This window comes from Oncorhynchus keta, unplaced genomic scaffold (genome assembly GCF_023373465.1).
Source record: "Oncorhynchus keta strain PuntledgeMale-10-30-2019 unplaced genomic scaffold, Oket_V2 Un_contig_2343_pilon_pilon, whole genome shotgun sequence".
NCBI lineage: Eukaryota > Metazoa > Chordata > Actinopteri > Salmoniformes > Salmonidae > Oncorhynchus > Oncorhynchus keta.
This window is the reverse complement of record NW_026283383.1, coordinates 37501-57500: the sequence shown is the minus strand read 5'-3', so window position 1 is coordinate 57500 and position 20000 is coordinate 37501. Positions and strand designations below refer to the sequence as shown.

The 20000-nt window shown below is 42.2% G+C and overlaps 1 protein-coding gene across 1 annotated transcript in view; it reads left to right on the top strand.

Moving 5' to 3' along the window:
• The window catches only part of LOC127921749 (rho guanine nucleotide exchange factor 40-like), a 47173-nt gene that overhangs the window by 7674 nt on the left and 19499 nt on the right, over positions 1-20000 (top strand). The window lies entirely within an intron of this gene.

Below are 20000 nucleotides of genomic sequence, written 5' to 3'. Positions count from 1 at the left end.
CCATAGGAGAACCCCTGGTTCTTCAGCTGTCCCCATAGGAGAACCCCTGGTTCTTCAGCTGTCCCCATAGGAGAACCCCTGGTTCTTCAGCTGTCCCCATAGGAGAACCCCTGGTTCTTCAGCTGTCCCCATAGGAGAACCCCTGGTTCTTCAGCTGTCCCCATAGGAGAACCCCTTTTGGTTCCAAGTAAAATCAGGTAGAACTCTTCCAGAAGAATTCATTGAGTTATCCAGTGGACTGTGGCCCCTTGATATACTCTGTAATTCTATCCATGCTGACACTCAGCGTTGAGATGTTTCTCTCTCTGGTCTCTCTCTCTTTCTCTCTGGTCTCTCTCTCTCCCTCAACCTCCCTCTCTCTGGTCTCTGGTCTCTCTCTCTGGTCTCTCTCTCTCTCTCTCTCTCTCTCTCTCTCTCTCTCTCTCTCTCTCTCCCCCCAACCTCCCTCTCTCTGGTCGCTTTCTCTCTCCCCAACCTCCCTCCCTCTGGTCGCTCTCTCTCTCCCCAACCTCCCTCTCTCTGGTCTCTTTCTCTCCCCCAACCTCCCTCTCTCTGGTCTCTCTCTCTGGTCTCTCTCTCTCTCTCTCTCCCCCCAACCTCCCTCTCTCTGGTCGCTCTCTCTCTCCCCCAACCTCCCTCTCTCTGGTCTCTGGTCTCTCTCTCTCTGGCCTCTGGTCTCTCTCTCTCTGGTCTCTGGTCTCTCTCTCTGGTCTCTGGTCTCTCTCTCTGGTCTCTGGTCTCTCTCTCTGGTCTCTGGTCTCTCTGGTCTCTGGTCTCTCTCTCTGGTCTCTGGTCTCTCTCTCTGGTTTCTGGTCTCTCTCTCTGGTCTCTGGTCTCTCTCTCTGGTCTCTGGTCTCTCTCTCTGGTCTCTGGTCTCTCTCTCTGGTCTCTGGTCTCTGGTCTCTCTCTCTGGTCTCTGGTCTCTCTCTCTCTGGGCTCTGGTCTCTCTCTCTGGTCTCTGGTCTCTCTCTCTGGGCTCTGGTCTCTCTCTCTGGTCTCTGGTCTCTCTCTCTGGTCTCTGGTCTCTCTCTGGTCTCTGGTCTCTCTCTCTGGTCTCTGGTCTCTCTCTCTGGTCTCTGGTCTCTCTCTCTCTGGTCTCTGGTCTCTCTCTCTGGTCTCTGGTCTCTCTCTCTGGTCTCTCTCTCTGGTCTCTGGTCTCTCTCTCTCTGGTCTCTGGTCTCTCTCTCTGGTCTCTGGTCTCTCTCTCTCTCCCCCAACCTCCCTCTCTGGTCTGTTCCTCTCAATTCAATTTAAGGGGCTTTATTGACATGGGTAACATATGTTTGCGTTTTAAGTGAAATTAACAGTAAACATTACACTCACAAAAGTTACAAAAGAATAAAGACATTACAAATATCATATTATATGTATATATATACAGTGTTGTAATGATGTGAAAATAGTTAAAATACACAAGGGAAAATAAATAAGCATAAATATGGGTTGTATTTACAATGGTGTTTGTTCTTCACTGTGGTATTTCACCCAGTAGATATGGGAGTTTATCAAACTTGGGTTTGTGTAATCCTGAGTGAAATATATGTGTCTCTAATATGGTCATACATTGGGCAGGAGGTTAGGAAGTGATATTTAATCCAGTAGATATGGGAGTTTATCAGAATTGTGGGTCTGTGTAATCCTGAGTGAAATATATGTGTCAGACTGTGAGACGTCATAAAAAAAACCGTGTTTCTCATGAAAAAGTCTGTAGCGTCCAAACGGTTTGGTCTACAAACGAATACGGCCGCTCTAATGGAAAGATGAGACCCTCGCGAACCCCAAGGGACTCGCCTGAGGTCCGTACCATCCATATGCTGACATTGACTTTGCTATTTTTGTGTGTCGCTACGTTTCTAACCTCTAGACTGTAGTCTGCTCTGACTCTAACCTCTAGACTGTAGTCTGCTCTGACTCTAACCTCTAGACTGTAGTCTGTCTGACTCTCTAACCTCTAGACTGTAGTCTGCTCTGACTCTAACCTCTAGACTGTAGTCTGCTCTGACTCTAACCTCTAGACTGTAGTCTGCTCTGACTCTCTAACTGTAGTCTGCTCTGACTCTAACCTCTAGACTGTAGTCTGCTCTGACTCTAACCTCTAGACTGTAGTCTGCTCTGACTCTAACCTCTAGACTGTAGTCTGCTCTGACTCTAACCTCTAGACTGTAGTCTGCTCTGACTCTAACCTCTAGACTGTAGTCTGCTCTGACTCTCTCTAGACTGTAGTCTGCTCTGACTCTAACCTCTAGACTGTAGTCTGCTCTGACTCTAACCTCTAGACTGTAGTCTGCTCTGACTCTAACCTCTAGACTGTAGTCTGCTCTGACTCTAACCTCTAGACTGTAGTCTGCTCTGACTCTAACCTCTAGACTGTAGTCTGCTCTGACTCTAACCTCTAGACTGTAGTCTGCTCTGACTCTAACCTCTAGACTGTAGTCTGCTCTGACTCTAACCTCTAGACTGTAGTCTGCTCTGACTCTAACCTCTAGACTGTAGTCTGCTCTGACTCTAACCTCTAGACTGTAGTCTGCTCTGACTCTAACCTCTAGACTGTAGTCTGCTCTGACTCTAACCTCTAGACTGTAGTCTGCTCTGACTCTAACCTCTAGACTGTAGTCTGCTCTGACTCTAACCTCTAGACTGTAGTCTGCTCTGACTCTAACCTCTAGACTGTAGTCTGCTCTGACTCTAACCTCTAGACTGTAGTCTGCTCTGACTCTCTAACCTCTAGACTGTAGTCTGCTCTGACTCTAACCTCTAGACTGTAGTCTGCTCTGACTCTAACCTCTAGACTGTAGTCTGCTCTGACTCTCTAACCTCTAGACTGTAGTCTGCTCTGACTCTAACCTGCAGACTGTAGTCTGCTCTGACTCTCTAACCTCTAGACTGTAGTCTGCTCTGACTCTCTAACCTCTAGACTGTAGTCTGCTCTGACTCTCTAACCTCTAGACTGTAGTCTGCTCTGACTCTAACCTCTAGACTGTAGTCTGCTCTGACTCTAACCTCTAGACTGTAGTCTGCTCTGACTCTAACCTCTAGACTGTAGTCTGCTCTGACTCTAACCTCTAGACTGTAGTCTGCTATGACTCTAACCTCTAGACTGTAGTCTGCTCTGACTCTAACCTCTAGACTGTAGTCTGCTCTGACTCTAACCTCTAGACTGTAGTCTGCTCTGACTCTAACCTCTAGACTGTAGTCTGCTCTGACTCTAACCTCTAGACTGTAGTCTGCTCTGACTCTAACCTCTAGACTGTAGTCTGCTCTGACTCTAACCTATAGACTGTAGTCTGCTCTGACTCTAACCTGCAGACTGTAGTCTGCTCTGACCTCTCTAACCTCCTAGACTGTAGTCTGCTCTGACTCTCTAACCTATAGACTGTAGTCTGCTCTGACTCTAACCTGCAGACTGTAGTCTGCTCTGACTCTAACCTGCAGACTGTAGTCTGCTCTGACTCTCTAACCTCTAGACTGTAGTCTGCTCTGACTCTAACCTGCAGACTGTAGTCTGCTCTGACTCTCTAACCTCTAGACTGTAGTCTGCTCTGACTCTCTAACCTCTAGACTGTAGTCTGCTCTGACTCTCTAACCTCTAGACTGTAGTCTGCTCTGACTCTAACCTCTAGACTGTAGTCTGCTCTGACTCTAACCTGCAGACTACTACACTGACTGATTGTAAACACGGTGATATAGGACACTGACTGACTGACTGTAAACATGGTGATATAGGACACTGACTGACTGATTGTTAACATGGTGATATAGGACACTGACTGACTGATTGTTAACATGGTGATATAGGACACTGACTGACTGACTGACTGATTGTTAACATGGTGATATAGGACACTGACTGACTGATTGTTAACATGGTGATATAGGACACTGACTGACTGATTGTTAACATGGTGATATAGGACACTGACTGACTGATTGTAAACACGGTGATATAGGACACTGACTGACTGACTGTAAACATGGTGATATAGGACACTGACTGACTGACAACATGGTGATATATGACACTGACTGACTGATTGTAAACACGGTGATATAGGACACTGACTGACTGATTGTTAACATGGTGATATAGGACACTGACTGACTGATTGTTAACATGGTGATATAGGACACTGACTGACTGATTGTTAACATGGTGATATAGGACACTGACTGACTGATTGTAAACATGGTGATATAGTACACTGACTGACTGATTGTAAACATGGTGATATAGGACACTGACTGACTGATTGTAAACATGGTGATATAGGACACTGACTGACTGACTGATTGTTAACATGGTGATATAGGACACTGACTGACTGATTGTAAACATGGTGATATAGGACACTGACTGACTGATTGTAAACATGGTGATATAGGACACTGACTGACTGATTGTAAACATGGTGATATATGACACTGACTGACTGACTGATTGTTAACATGGTGATATAGGACACTGACTGACTGACTGACTGATTGTAAACATGGTGATATAGGACACTGACTGACTGATTGTAAACATGGTGATATAGGACACTGACTGACTGATTGTTAACATGGTGATATAGGACACTGACTGACTGACTGATTGTTAACATGGTGATATAGGACACTGACTGACTGACTGACTGATTGTAAACATGGTGATATAGGACACTGACTGACTGATTGTAAACACGGTGATATAGGACACTGACTGACTGATTGTTAACATGGTGATATAGGACACTGACTGACTGATTGTTAACATGGTGATATAGGACACTGACTGACTGATTGTTAACATGGTGATATAGGACACTGACTGACTGATTGTAAACACGGTGATATAGGACACTGACTGACTGACTGTAAACATGGTGATATAGGACACTGACTGACTGACTGATTGTAAACACGGTGATATAGGACACTGACTGACTGATTGTTAACATGGTGATATAGGACACTGACTGACTGATTGTTAACATGGTGATATAGGACACTGACTGACTGATTGTTAACATGGTGATATAGGACACTGACTGACTGATTGTAAACATGGTGATATAGGACACTGACTGACTGATTGTAAACATGGTGATATAGGACACTGACTGACTGATTGTAAACATGGTGATATAGGACACTGACTGACTGACTGATTGTTAACATGGTGATATAGGACACTGACTGACTGATTGTAAACATGGTGATATAGAACACTGACTGACTGATTGTAAACATGGTGATATAGGACACTGACTGACTGATTGTAAACATGGTGATATAGGACACTGACTGACTGACTGATTGTTAACATGGTGATATAGGACACTGACTGACTGACTGATTGTAAACATGGTGATATAGGACACTGACTAACTGATTGTAAACATGGTGATATAGGACACTGACTGACTGATTGTTAACATGGTGATATAGGACACTGACTGACTGACTGATTGTTAACATGGTGATATAGGACACTGACTGACTGTAAACATGGTGATATAGGACACTGACTGACTGATTGTAAACATGGTGATATAGGACACTGACTGACTGATTGTTAACATGGTGATATAGGACACTGACTGACTGACTGATTGTTAACATGGTGATATAGGACACTGACTGACTGATTGTAAACATGGTGATATAGGACACTGACTGACTGATTGTTAACATGGTGATATAGGACACTGACTGACTGATTGTAAACATGGTGATATAGGACACTGACTGACTGATTGTAAACATGGTGATATAGGACACTGACTGACTGACTGATTGTAAACATGGTGATATAGGACACTGACTGACTGACTGACTGACTGATTGTAAACATGGTGATATAGGACACTGACTGACTGATTGTAAACATGGTGATATAGGACACTGACTGACTGATTGTTAACATGGTGATATAGGACACTGACTGACTGATTGTAAACATGGTGATATAGGACACTGACTGACTGATTGTAAACATGGTGATATAGGACACTGACTGACTGACTGATTGTAAACATGGTGATATAGGACACTGACTGACTGACTGACTGACTGACTGATTGTAAACATGGTGATATAGGACAATGCCTGCCTGATTGTAAACATGGTGATATAGGACACTGACTGACTGATTGTAAACATGGTGATATAGGACACTGACTGACTGACTGATTGTTAACATGGTGATATAGGACACTGACTGACTGATTGTAAACATTGTGATATAGGACACTGACTGACTGACTGATTGTTAACATGGTGTCAGCTCTGTCTAAATCGTTGGAGAGGATGACAGGAGGAAGTGAAGGGCGGAGGGAGGCTGAAAGACATATTGATGGAAGAAGTGTGATGGCTCAAATTCTCACTAAAAGCAGGAATGCAGAGCAGGGCCTTGTCAGGGGCTGAAAGGCAGCAGAGCAGGGCCTTGTCGGGGGCTGAAAGGCAGCAGAGCAGGGCCTTGTCAGGGGCTGAAAGGCAGCAGAGCAGGGCCTTGTCAGGGGCTGAAAGGCAGCAGAGCAGGTCCTTGTCAGGGGCTGAAAGGCAGCAGAGCAGGGCCTTGTCAGGGGCTGAAAGGCAGCAGAGCAGGGCCTTGTCAGGGGCTGAAAGGCAGCAGAGCAGGGCCTTGTCAGGGGCTGAAAGGCAGCAGAGCAGGTCCTTGTCAGGGGCTGAAAGGCAGCAGAGCAGGTCCTTGTCAGGGGCTGAAAGGCAGCAGAGCAGGGCCTTGTCAGGGGGCTGAGTCGGGGCTGAGGGAGTCGGGGCTGAGTCGGGGCTGAGGAGTCGGGGGCTGAGGGGAGTCGGGGCTGAGGAGTCGGGGCTGAGGAGTCGGGGGAGGAGTCTGAGGAGTCGGGGGCTGAGGAGTCGGGGCTGAGGAGTCGGGGCTGAGGAGTCGGGGCTGAGGAGTCAGGGGATGAAGGGATTAGGGGCTGGGGGGTTATGGCCAGGGTGGAGAGGGCTCAGGGTTAGAGCTGAGGTGGAGGCAGTGAACTCCCTAGTGATTCATATAAGTGCAGATACATCTCCTCTGTCTCTGGTATGAAGGGGGTTGGGGTGGACAGGGTCCTTACAGAATATCTCCTCTGGGACAGAGGGGTGTACCGAGAGACAGAGAGACCGTACTGATGTGATGGACAGGGTTAGAACCATGTGACCTGGCCTAAATGACCTGGTCACGCTGGTTGAAACACTCAAACACATTCCCAAACTAAGACTGTGGATTTTTTATTTTGTTTATTCATTTAACTAGGCAAGTCAGTTTTAAGAACAAATTCTTATTTACAATGACGGGCCTACACCAGACCAAAACCCCGGACGACGCCGGGCCAATTGTGCGCCGCCCTATGAGACTCCCAATCACGGCCCGGTTGTGATACAGCCTGGATTCGAACCAGGGCGTCTGTAGTGACGCCTCAAGAACTGAGATGCAGTGCCTTAGACCGCTGCGTCACTCGGGAGCATCATAGTGGACATGGTATCTTTGTGATTAGTAAATACTGTGTGGACATGGTATCTTTGATTAGTAAATACTGTGGACATGGTATCTTTGTGATTAGTAAATACTGTGGACATGGTATCTTTGTGATTAGTAAATACTGTGTGGACATGGTATCCTTGTGATTAGTAAATACTGTGGACATGGTATCTTTGTGATTAGTAAATACTGTGTGGACATGGTATCTTTGTGATTAGTAAATACTGTGTGGACATGGTATCTTTGTGATTAGTAAATACTGTGTGGACATGGTATCTTTGTGATTAGTAAATACTGTGTGGACATGGTATCTTTGTGATTAGTAAATACTGTGGACATGGTATCTTTGTGATTAGTAAATACTGTGGACATGGTATCTTTGATTAGTAAATACTGTGGACATGGTATCTTTGATTAGTAAATACTGTGTGGACATGGTATCTTTGATTAGTAAATACTGTGTGGACATGGTATCTTTGTGATTAGTAAATACTGTGGGGACATGGTATCTTTGATTAGTAAATACTGTGGACATGGTATCTTTGTGATTAGTAAATACTGTGTGGACATGGTATCTTTGATTAGTAAATACTGTGGACATGGTATCTTTGATTAGTAAATACTGTGGACATGGTATCTTTGTGATTAGTAAATACTGTGGACATGGTATCTTTGATTAGTAAATACTGTGTGGACATGGTATCTGTGATTAGTAAATACTGTGTGGACATGGTATCTGTGATTAGTAAATACTGTGGACATGGTATCTTTGTGATTAGTAAATACTGTGGACATGGTATCTTTGATTAGTAAATACTGTGGACATGGTATCTTTGATTAGTAAATACTGTGGACATGGTATCTTTGATTAGTAAATACTGTGGACATGGTATCTTTGTGATTAGTAAATACTGTGGACATGGTATCTTTGATTAGTAAATACTGTGTGGACATGGTATCTTTGATTAGTAAATACTGTGGACATGGTATCTTTGATTAGTAAATACTGTGGACATGGTATCTTTGATTAGTAAATACTGTGGACATGGTATCTTTGATTAGTAAATACTGTGTGGACATGGTATCTTTGATTAGTAAATACTGTGGACATGGTATCTTTGTGATTAGTAAATACTGTGGACATGGTATCTTTGTGATTAGTAAATACTGTGTGGACATGGTATCCTTGTGATTAGTAAATACTGTGGACATGGTATCTTTGTGATTAGTAAATACTGTGTGGACATGGTATCTTTGTGATTAGTAAATACTGTGTGGACATGGTATCTTTGTGATTAGTAAATACTGTGTGGACATGGTATCTTTGTGATTAGTAAATACTGTGTGGACATGGTATCTTTGTGATTAGTAAATACTGTGGACATGGTATCTTTGTGATTAGTAAATACTGTGGACATGGTATCTTTGATTAGTAAATACTGTGGACATGGTATCTTTGATTAGTAAATACTGTGTGGACATGGTATCTTTGATTAGTAAATACTGTGTGGACATGGTATCTTTGTGATTAGTAAATACTGTGGACATGGTATCTTTGATTAGTAAATACTGTGGACATGGTATCTGTGATTAGTAAATACTGTGGACATGGTATCTTTGTGATTAGTAAATACTGTGTGGACATGGTATCTTTCATTAGTAAATACTGTGTGGACATGGTATCTTTGATTAGTAAATACTGTGGACATGGTATCTTTGTGATTAGTAAATACTGTGGACATGGTATCTTTGATTAGTAAATACTGTGTGGACATGGTATCTGTGATTAGTAAATACTGTGTGGACATGGTATCTGTGATTAGTAAATACTGTGGACATGGTATCTTTGTGATTAGTAAATACTGTGGACATGGTATCTTTGATTAGTAAATACTGTGGACATGGTATCTTTGATTAGTAAATACTGTGGACATGGTATCTTTGATTAGTAAATACTGTGGACATGGTATCTTTGTGATTAGTAAATACTGTGGACATGGTATCTTTGATTAGTAAATACTGTGTGGACATGGTATCTTTGATTAGTAAATACTGTGGACATGGTATCTTTGATTAGTAAATACTGTGGACATGGTATCTTTGATTAGTAAATACTGTGGACATGGTATCTTTGATTAGTAAATACTGTGGACATGGTATCTTTGATTAGTAAATACTGTGGACATGGTATCCTTGTGATTAGTAAATACTGTGGACATGGTATCCTTGTGATTAGTAAATACTGTGTGGACATGGTATCTTTGTGATTAGTAAATACTGTGGACATGGTATCTTTGTGATTAGTAAATACTGTGGACATGGTATCTTTGATTAGTAAATACTGTGGACATGGTATCTTTGTGATTAGTAAATACTGTGTGGACATGGTATCCTTGAATAGTAAATACTGTGTGGACATGGTATCTTTGTGATTAGTAAATACTGTGTGGACATGGTATCTTTGAATAGTAAATACTGTGTGGACATGGTATCTTTGTGATTAGTAAATACTGTGTGGACATGGTATCTTTGATTAGTAAATACTGTGGACATGGTATCTTTGTGATTAGTAAATACTGTGTGGACATGGTATCTTTGTGATTAGTAAATACTGTGGACATGGTATCCTTGTGATTAGTAAATACTGTGTGGACATGGTATCTTTGTGATTAGTAAATACTGTGTGGACATGGTATCTTTGATTAGTAAATACTGTGGACATGGTATCTTTGATTAGTAAATACTGTGTGGACATGGTATCTTTGTGATTAGTAAATACTGTGGACATGGTATCTTTGTGATTAGTAAATACTGTGTGGACATGGTATCTTTGATTAGTAAATACTGTGTGGACATGGTATCTTTGTGATTAGTAAATACTGTGGACATGGTATCTTTGTGATTAGTAAAAACTGTGTGGACATGGTATCTTTGTGATTAGTAAATACTGTGGACATGGTATCTTTGTGATTAGTAAATACTGTGGACATGGTATCTTTGTGATTAGTAAATACTGTGTGGACATGGTATATGTGATTAGTAAATACTGTGGACATGGTATCTTTGATTAGTAAATACTGTGTGGACATAGTATCTTTGTGATTAGTAAATACTGTGGACATGGTATCTTTGATTAGTAAATACTGTGTGGACATGGTATCTGTGATTAGTAAATACTGTGGACATGGTATCTTTGTGATTAGTAAATACTGTGGACATGGTATCTTTGATTAGTAAATACTGTGGACATGGTATCTTTGATTAGTAAATACTGTGGACATGGTATCTTTGATTAGTAAATACTGTGGACATGGTATCTTTGTGATTAGTAAATACTGTGGACATGGTATCTTTGATTAGTAAATACTGTGTGGACATGGTATCTTTGATTAGTAAATACTGTGGACATGGTATCTTTGATTAGTAAATACTGTGTGGACATAGTATCTTTGTGATTAGTAAATACTGTGTGGACATGGTATCTTTGTGATTAGTAAATACTGTGGACATGGTATCTTTGTGATTAGTAAATACTGTGTGGACATGGTATCTTTGTGATTAGTAAATACTGTGGACATGGTATCTTTGTGATTAGTTAATACTGTGGACATGGTATCTTTGATTAGTAAATACTGTGGACATGGTATCTTTGATTAGTAAATACTGTGTGGACTTAGTATCTTTGTGATTAGTAAATACTGTGTGGACATGGTATCTTTGTGATTAGTAAATACTGTGGACATGGTATCTTTGTGATTAGTAAATACTGTGGACATGGTATCCTTGTGATTAGTAAATACTGTGTGGACATAGTATCTTTGTGATTAGTAAATACTGTGTGGACATGGTATCTTCGTGATTAGTAAATACTGTGTGGACATGGTATCTTCGTGATTAGTTAATACTGTGGACATGGTATCCTTGTGATTAGTAAATACTGTGTGGACATGGTATCTTTGTGATTAGTAAATACTGTGGACATGGTATCTTTGTGATTAGTAAATACTGTGGACATGGTATCCTTGTGATTAGTAAATACTGTGTGGACATGGTATCTTTGTGATTAGTAAATACTGTGTGGACATGGTATCTTTGATTAGTAAATACTGTGGACATGGTATCTTTGTGATTAGTAAATACTGTGGACATGGTATCCTTGTGATTAGTAAATACTGTGGACATGGTATCTTCGTGATTAGTAAATACTGTGTGGACATGGTATCTTCGTGATTAGTAAATACTGTGTGGACATGGTATCTTTGTGATTAGTAAATACTGTGGACATGGTATCCTTGTGATTAGTAAATACTGTGGACATGGTATCTTCGTGATTAGTAAATACTGTGGACATGGTATCTTTGTGATTAGTAAATACTGTGGACATGGTATCCTTGTGATTAGTAAATACTGTGTGGACATAGTATCTTTGTGATTAGTAAATACTGTGTGGACATGGTATCTTCGTGATTAGTAAATACTGTGTGGACATGGTATCTTCGTGATTAGTTAATACTGTGGACATGGTATCCTTGTGATTAGTAAATACTGTGTGGACATGGTATCTTTGTGATTAGTAAATACTGTGGACATGGTATCTTTGTGATTAGTAAATACTGTGGACATGGTATCCTTGTGATTAGTAAATACTGTGTGGACATGGTATCTTTGTGATTAGTAAATACTGTGTGGACATGGTATCTTTGATTAGTAAATACTGTGGACATGGTATCTTTGTGATTAGTAAATACTGTGGACATGGTATCCTTGTGATTAGTAAATACTGTGGACATGGTATCTTCGTGATTAGTAAATACTGTGTGGACATGGTATCTTCGTGATTAGTAAATACTGTGTGGACATGGTATCTTTGTGATTAGTAAATACTGTGGACATGGTATCCTTGTGATTAGTAAATACTGTGGACATGGTATCTTCGTGATTAGTAAATACTGTGTGGACATGGTATCTTCGTGATTAGTAAATACTGTGTGGACATGGTATCTTCGTGATTAGTTAATACTGTGGACATGGTATCCTTGTGATTAGTAAATACTGTGTGGACATGGTATCTTTGTGATTAGTAAATACTGTGTGGACATGGTATCTTTGATTAGTAAATACTGTGGACATGGTATCTTTGATTAGTAAATACTGTGTGGACATGGTATCTTTGTGATTAGTAAATACTGTGGACATGGTATCTTTGTGATTAGTAAATACTGTGTGGACATGGTATCCTTGTGATTAGTAAATACTGTGGACATGGTATCTTCGTGATTAGTAAATACTGTGTGGACATGGTATCTTTGTGATTAGTAAATACTGTGTGGACATGGTATCTTCGTGATTAGTTAATACTGTGGACATGGTATCCTTGTGATTAGTAAATACTGTGTGGACATGGTATCTTTGTGATTAGTAAATACTGTGTGGACATGGTATCTTTGATTAGTAAATACTGTGGACATGGTATCTTTGATTAGTAAATACTGTGTGGACATGGTATCTTTGTGATTAGTAAATACTGTGGACATGGTATCTTTGTGATTAGTAAATACTGTGTGGACATGGTATCTTTGTGATTAGTAAATACTGTGGACATGGTATCTTTGTGATTAGTAAATACTGTGGACATGTTATCTTTGTGATTAGTAAATACTGTCTGGACATGGTATATTTGATTAGTAAATACTGTGTGGACATGGTATCTTTGTGATTAGTAAATACTGTGGACATGGTATCTTTGATTAGTAAATACTGTGGACATGGTATCTTTGATTAGTAAATACTGTGTGGACATGGTATGTTTGTGATTAGTAAATACTGTGGACATGGTATCTTTGATTAGTAAATACTGTGGACATGGTATCTTTGATTAGTAAATACTGTGGACATGGTATCCTTGTGATTAGTAAATACTGTGGACATGGTATCTTTGTGATTAGTAAATACTGTGTGGACATGGTATCCTTGTGATTAGTAAATACTGTGTGGACATGGTATCCTTGTGATTAGTAAATACTGTGTGGACATGGTATCCTTGTGATTAGTAAATACTGTGTGGACATGGTATCTTTGTGATTAGTAAATACTGTGTGGACATGGTATCTTTGTGATTAGTAAATGCTGTGTGGACATGCTATCCTTGTGATTAGTAAATACTGTGTGGACATGGTATCTTTGATTAGTAAATACTGTGTGGACATGGTATCTTTGTGATTAGTAAATACTGTGTGGACATGGTATATTTGTGATTAGTAAATACTGTGTGGACATGGTATCTTTGATTAGTAAATACTGTGTGGACATGGTATCCTTGTGATTAGTAAATACTGTGTGGACATGGTATCTTTGTGATTAGTAAATACTGTGGACACGGTATCTTTGATTAGTAAATACTGTGTGGACATGGTATCTTTGTGATTAGTAAATACTGTGTGGACATGGTATCTTTGATTAGTAAATACTGTGGACATGGTATCTTTGATTAGTAAATACTGTGGACATGGTGTCTTTGTGATTAGTAAATACTGTGTGGACATGGTATCCTTGTGATTAGTAAATACTGTGTGGACATGGTATCCTTGTGATTAGTAAATACTGTGTGGACATGGTATCTTTGTGATTAGTAAATACTGTGTGGACATGGTATCTTTGTGACATGGTATCTTTGATTAGTAAATACTGTGTGGACATGGTATCCTTGTGATTAGTAAATACTGTGTGGACATGGTATCTTTGTGATTAGTAAATACTGTGGACATGGTATCTGTGATTAGTAAATACTGTGTGGACATGGTATCTGTGATTAGTAAATACTGTGTGGACATGGTATCTTTGATTAGTAAATACTGTGTGGACATGGTATCTTTGTGATTAGTAAATACTGTGTGGACATGGTATCTTTGATTAGTAAATACTGTGTGGACATGGTATCCTTGTGATTAGTAAATACTGTGTGGACATGGTATCTTTGTGATTAGTATATACTGTGTGGACATGGTATCTTTGTGATTAGTAAATACTGTGTGGACATGGTATCTTTGTGATTAGTACTGTTGAGGTAGTTGGATATGTCTCCATGGAAACCAACAGGTGTTGAGGTAGTTGGATATGTCTCCATGTAAACCAACAGGTGTTGAGGTAGTTGGATATGTCTCCATGGAAACCAACAGGTGTTGAGGTAGTTGGATATGTCTCCATGGAAACCAACAGGTGTTGAGGTAGTTGGATATGTCTCCATGTAAACCAACAGGTGTTGAGGTAGTTGGATATGTCTCCATGGAAACCAACAGGTGTTGAGGGAGTTGGATATGTCTCCATGGAAACCAACAGGTGTTGAGGTAGTTGGATATGTCTCCATGTTAACCAACAGGTGTTGATGTAGTTGGATATGTCTCCATGGAAACCAACAGGTGTTGAGGTAGTTGGATATGTCTCCATGGAAACCAACAGGTGTTGAGGTAGTTGGATATGTCTCCATGGAAACCAACAGGTGTTGAGGTAGTTGGATATGTCTCCATGGAAACCAACAGGTGTTGAGGTCGTTGGATATGTCTCCATGGAAACCAACAGGTCCATGAAGCTCTTCCCCTCATCAATCTCATTAAAGTCAGCCAGTCCATCTGTCTGCCTGTTTGTTTCCAGGCATCTTCCGCCAGCCTTCTCTGGCTGTGGGCCTGCCTGATATCAGTCAGCTCCGACCCACGTGAACCTCATGTTGTCACTTCCTGCTGGGTTTGACCCCGGGCAACTTCCCAGACACAGCAGAGCACCGTGGAGCCGTACGTACGGAGACACACCTTGCTCTCAACAGCCCAGACTTTAGCCCCAATCCACCGCTGACTGGACGCCAGGAGCCCACTAGGTATTGTAGTGGAGCCACAGCGAGCAGAGCCCTGGCAGCTTACTGGAGGGAGGGAGGGAGGGAAGGAGGGAAGGAGGGAGGGAGGGAGGGAGGGAGGGAGGGAGGGAAGGAGGGAGGGAGGGAGGGAGGGAGGGGGGGAGGGAGGGAGGGAGGGAAGGAAGGAAGGGAGGAAGGAAGGAAGGGAGGGAGGGAGGGAGGGAGGGAGGGAAGGAAGGAAGGAAGGAAGGGAGGGAAGGAGGTAATGAGGGAAGGAGGGAGGGAGGGAGGGAGGGAGGGCGGGAGGGAGTCTTTGATGTTGATGAGGGAAGGCGATTACTTTATACACTGCTGTCGTTCTCCGATCAGTACAAAGAGATGTGGCGGAGAGTCTGGAGAGTCTGGAGAGAGTCTAGAGAGAGTCTGGAGAGAGTCTAGAGAGAGTCTGGAGAGAGTCTGGAGAGAGTCTGGAGAGAGTCTAGAGAGAGTCTGGAGAGAGTCTGGAGAGAGTCTAGAGAGAGTCTAGAGAGAGTCTGGAGAGAGTCTGAGAGAGTCTGGAGAGAGTCTGGAGAGAGTCTGAGAGAGTCTGAGAGAGTCTAGAGAGAGTCTGAGAGAGTCTGGAGAGAGTCTGGAGAGAGTCTAGAGAGAGTCTGGAGAGAGTCTGGAGAGAGTCTGGAGAGAGAGAGTCTGGAGAGAGTCTGGAGAGAGTCTAGAGAGAGTCTAGAGAGAGTCTGGAGAGAGTCTGGAGAGAGTCTGAGAGAGTCTAGAGAGAGTCTAGAGAGAGTCTGGAGAGTCTAGAGAGAGTCTAGAGAGAGTCTGGAGAGAGTCTGGAGAGAGTCTAGAGAGAGTCTGGAGAGAGTCTAGAGAGAGTCTAGAGAGAGTCTGGAGAGAGTCTGGAGAGAGTCTGGAGAGAGTCTAGAGAGAGTCTGGAGAGAGTCTGGAGAGAGTCTGGAGAGAGTCTGGAGAGAGTCTGGAGGGAGTCTAGAGAGAGTCTGGAGAGAGTCTGGAGAGAGTCTAGAGAGAGTCTAGAGAGAGTCTGGAGAGAGTCTGGAGAGAGTCTAGAGAGAGTCTGGAGAGAGTCTGGAGAGAGTCTAGAGAGAGTCTGGAGAGAGTCTGGAGAGAGTCTGGAGAGAGTCTAGAGAGAGTCTGGAGAGAGTCTAGAGAGAGTCTGGAGAGAGTCTAGAGAGAGTCTAGAGAGAGTCTGGAGAGAGTCTGGAGAGAGTCTAGAGGAGTCTGGAGAGAGTCTGGAGAGAGTCTAGAGAGAGTCTGGAGAGAGTCTGGAGAGAGTCTAGAGAGAGTCTGGAGAGAGTCTGGAGAGAGTCTGGAGAGAGTCTAGAGAGAGTCTAGAGAGAGTCTGGAGAGAGTCTGGAGAGAGTCTGGAGAGAGTCTGGAGAGAGTCTGGAGAGAGTCTGGAGAGAGTCTAGAGAGAGTCTAGAGAGAGTCTGGAGAGAGTCTAGAGAGAGTCTAGAGAGAGTCTGGAGAGAGTCTGGAGAGAGTCTAGAGAGAGTCTATCTGGAGAGAGTCTAGAGAGAGTCTGGAGAGAGTCTAGAGAGTCTGAGAGAGTCTGGAGAGTCTGGAGAGTCTGGAGAGAGTCTGGAGGGAGTCTAGAGAGAGTCTGGAGAGAGTCTGGAGAGAGTCTAGAGAGAGTCTAGAGAGAGTCATCATCTATCTGCCTCATGATACATTCAGCCGCTGGAGAGGAAAACCAGGGCCCAAGTGGCTCCCTATTCCCTACATAGTGCACTCCTTCAGACCAGAGCTCAGGGCCCTTTGTAGGGAATAGGGGGCCGTTTTTGACTGAGTTTCCGAAGAGCAGTTAAAAGATTAGTTTGACGTTTGGGTTTGGTTTTAAAAGTATTTTAGTTAGCTACTTCTGAGACATCAAATGATCTCAGAAAGATTTAGTTTCTGTAATCACTTTTGAGTCCCAACTTTTCTGTGGAGTTTCTAAATGGGTTCCTGATTCCCTTCACTGAAAACCAGCCGGGGCTTTTCTATACTTTGGAGAATAGCGAGGAGACGGTGTGTTTACTCGTTTGATTATGACTTTCCTTGTCAGGAAAGATTAACGGTCTGTATTTTTGGAGGTAAACTTGAATTCCACACTTGAGGATTCCAGTCTTTTGTTTCAAGGCCTGTTGTCAGTAGGAGTAGAGTTGACAGTAGGAGTAGAGTTGACAGTAGGAGTAGAGTTGACAGTAGGAGTAGAGTTGACAGTAGGAGTAGAGTTGACAGTAGGAGTAGAGTTGACAGTAGGAGTAGAGTTGACAGTAGGAGTAGAGATGACAGTAGGAGTAGAGTTGACAGTAGGAGTAGAGTTGACAGTAGGAGTAGAGATGACAGTAGGAGTAGAGTTGACAGTAGGAGTAGAGTTGACAGTAGGAGTAGAGTTGACAGTAGGAGTAGAGTTGACAGTAGGAGTAGAGTTGACAGTAGGAGTAGAGTTGACAGTAGGAGTAGAGTTGACAGTAGGAGTAGAGTTGACAGTAGGAGTAGAGTTGACAGTAGGAGTAGAGATGACAGTAGGAGTAGAGTTGACAGTAGGAGTAGAGTTGACAGTAGGAGTAGAGTTGACAGTAGGAGTAGAGATGACAGTAGGAGTAGAGATGACAGTAGGAGTAGAGATTAGTAACCAAGAGCAGTACTGCAGAGGGGTAGAAAGGATTATCCCCATGTCTTTACGACCGTGGAAATATAAATTGGACTTGGGCCTTGTGAGGGAGTATAGCTCGGGCCTTGAAGTCTTGAAGGGTATTTGTGTCTGCTTGGTATGTAGCAGAGCTGGGTTCAACCTACTGAGTCGCATTACAAGTCATGCAGTCGATGTCAGCTGTGTATGAAATCAGAGAGGGAGAGACAAACAGCAACAGACAGAGAGAGAAATAGAGAGGGTCTATAGTAGTACCACTATATAGGGAATAGGGTTCTGGTCTATAGTAGTACCACTATATAGGGAATAGGGCTCTGGTCTATAGTAGTACCACTATATAGGGAATAGGGCTCTGGTCTATAGTAGTACCACTATATAGGGAATAGGGCTCTGGTCTATAGTAGTACCACTATATAGGGGCTCTGGTCTATAGTAGTACCACTATATAGGGAATAGGGCTCTGGTCTATAGTAGTGCCACTATATAGGGAATAGGGCTCTGGTCTATAGTAGTACCACTATATAGGGAATAGGGCTCTGGTCTATAGTAGTACCACTATATAGGGAATAGGGCTCTGGTCTATAGTAGTACCACTATATAGGGAATAGGGCTCTGGTCTATAGTAGTACCACTATATAGGGAATAGGGCTCTGGTCTATAGTAGTACCACTATATAGGGAATAGGGCTCTGGTCTATAGTAGTGTACTATATAGGGAATATGGCTCTGGTCTATAGTAGTACCACTATATAGGGAATAGGACTCTGGTCTATAGTAGTGTACTATATAGGGAATATGGCTCTGGTCTATAGTAGTACCACTATATAGGGAATAGGACTCTGGTCTATAGTAGTACCACTATATAGGAATAGGGCTCTGGTCTATAGTAGTGTACTATATAGGGAATAGGGCTCTGGTCTACAGTAGTACCACTATATAGGGAATAGGGCTCTGCTCTATAGTAGTACCACTATATAGGGAATAGGGCTCTGGTCTACAGTAGTACCACTATATAGGGAATAGGGCTCTGGTCTATAGTAGTACCACTATATAGGGAATAGGGATCTGGTCTATAGTAGTACCACTATATAGGGAATAGGGCCCTGGCCTATAGTAGTACCACTATATAGGAATAGGGCTCTGGCCTATAGTAGTACCACTATATAGGAATAGGGCTCTGGTCTATAGTAGTACCACTATATAGGGAATAGGGCTCTGGTCTATAGTTGTACCACTATATAGGGAATAGGGCTCTGGCCTATAGTAGTACCACTATATAGGGAATAGGGCTCTGGTCTATAGGAGTACCACTATATAGGGAATAGGGCTCTGGCCTATAGTAGTACCACTATATAGGGAATAGGGATCTGGTCTATAGTAGTACCACTATATAGGGAATAGGGCCCTGGCCTATAGTAGTACCACTATATAGGGAATAGGGCTCTGGCCTATAGTAGTACCACTATATAGGGAATAGGGCTCTGGTCTATAGTAGTACCACTATATAGGGAATAGGGCTCTGGCCTATAGTAGTACCACTATATAGGAATAGGGCTCTGGTCTATAGTAGTACCACTATATAGGGAATAGGGCTCTGGTCTATAGTAGTACCACTATATAGGGAATAGGGCTCTGGTCTATAGTAGTACCACTATATAGGAATAGGGCTCTGGTCTATAGTAGTACCACTATATAGGGAATAGGGCTCTGGTCTATAGTAGTACCACTATATAGGAATAGGGCTCTGGTCTATAGTAGTACCACTATATAGGGAATAGGGCTCTGGTCTATAGTAGTACCACTATATAGGGAATAGGGCTCTGGTCTATAGTAGTACCACTATATAGGAATAGGGCTCTGGTCTATAGTAGTACCACTATATAGGGAATAGGGCTCTGGTCTATAGTAGTACCACTATATAGAGAATAGGGCTCTGGTCTATAGTAGTACCACTATATAGGGAATAGGGCTCTGGTCTATAGTAGTACCACTATATAGGGAATAGGACTCTGGTCTATAGTAGTGTACTATATAGGGAAT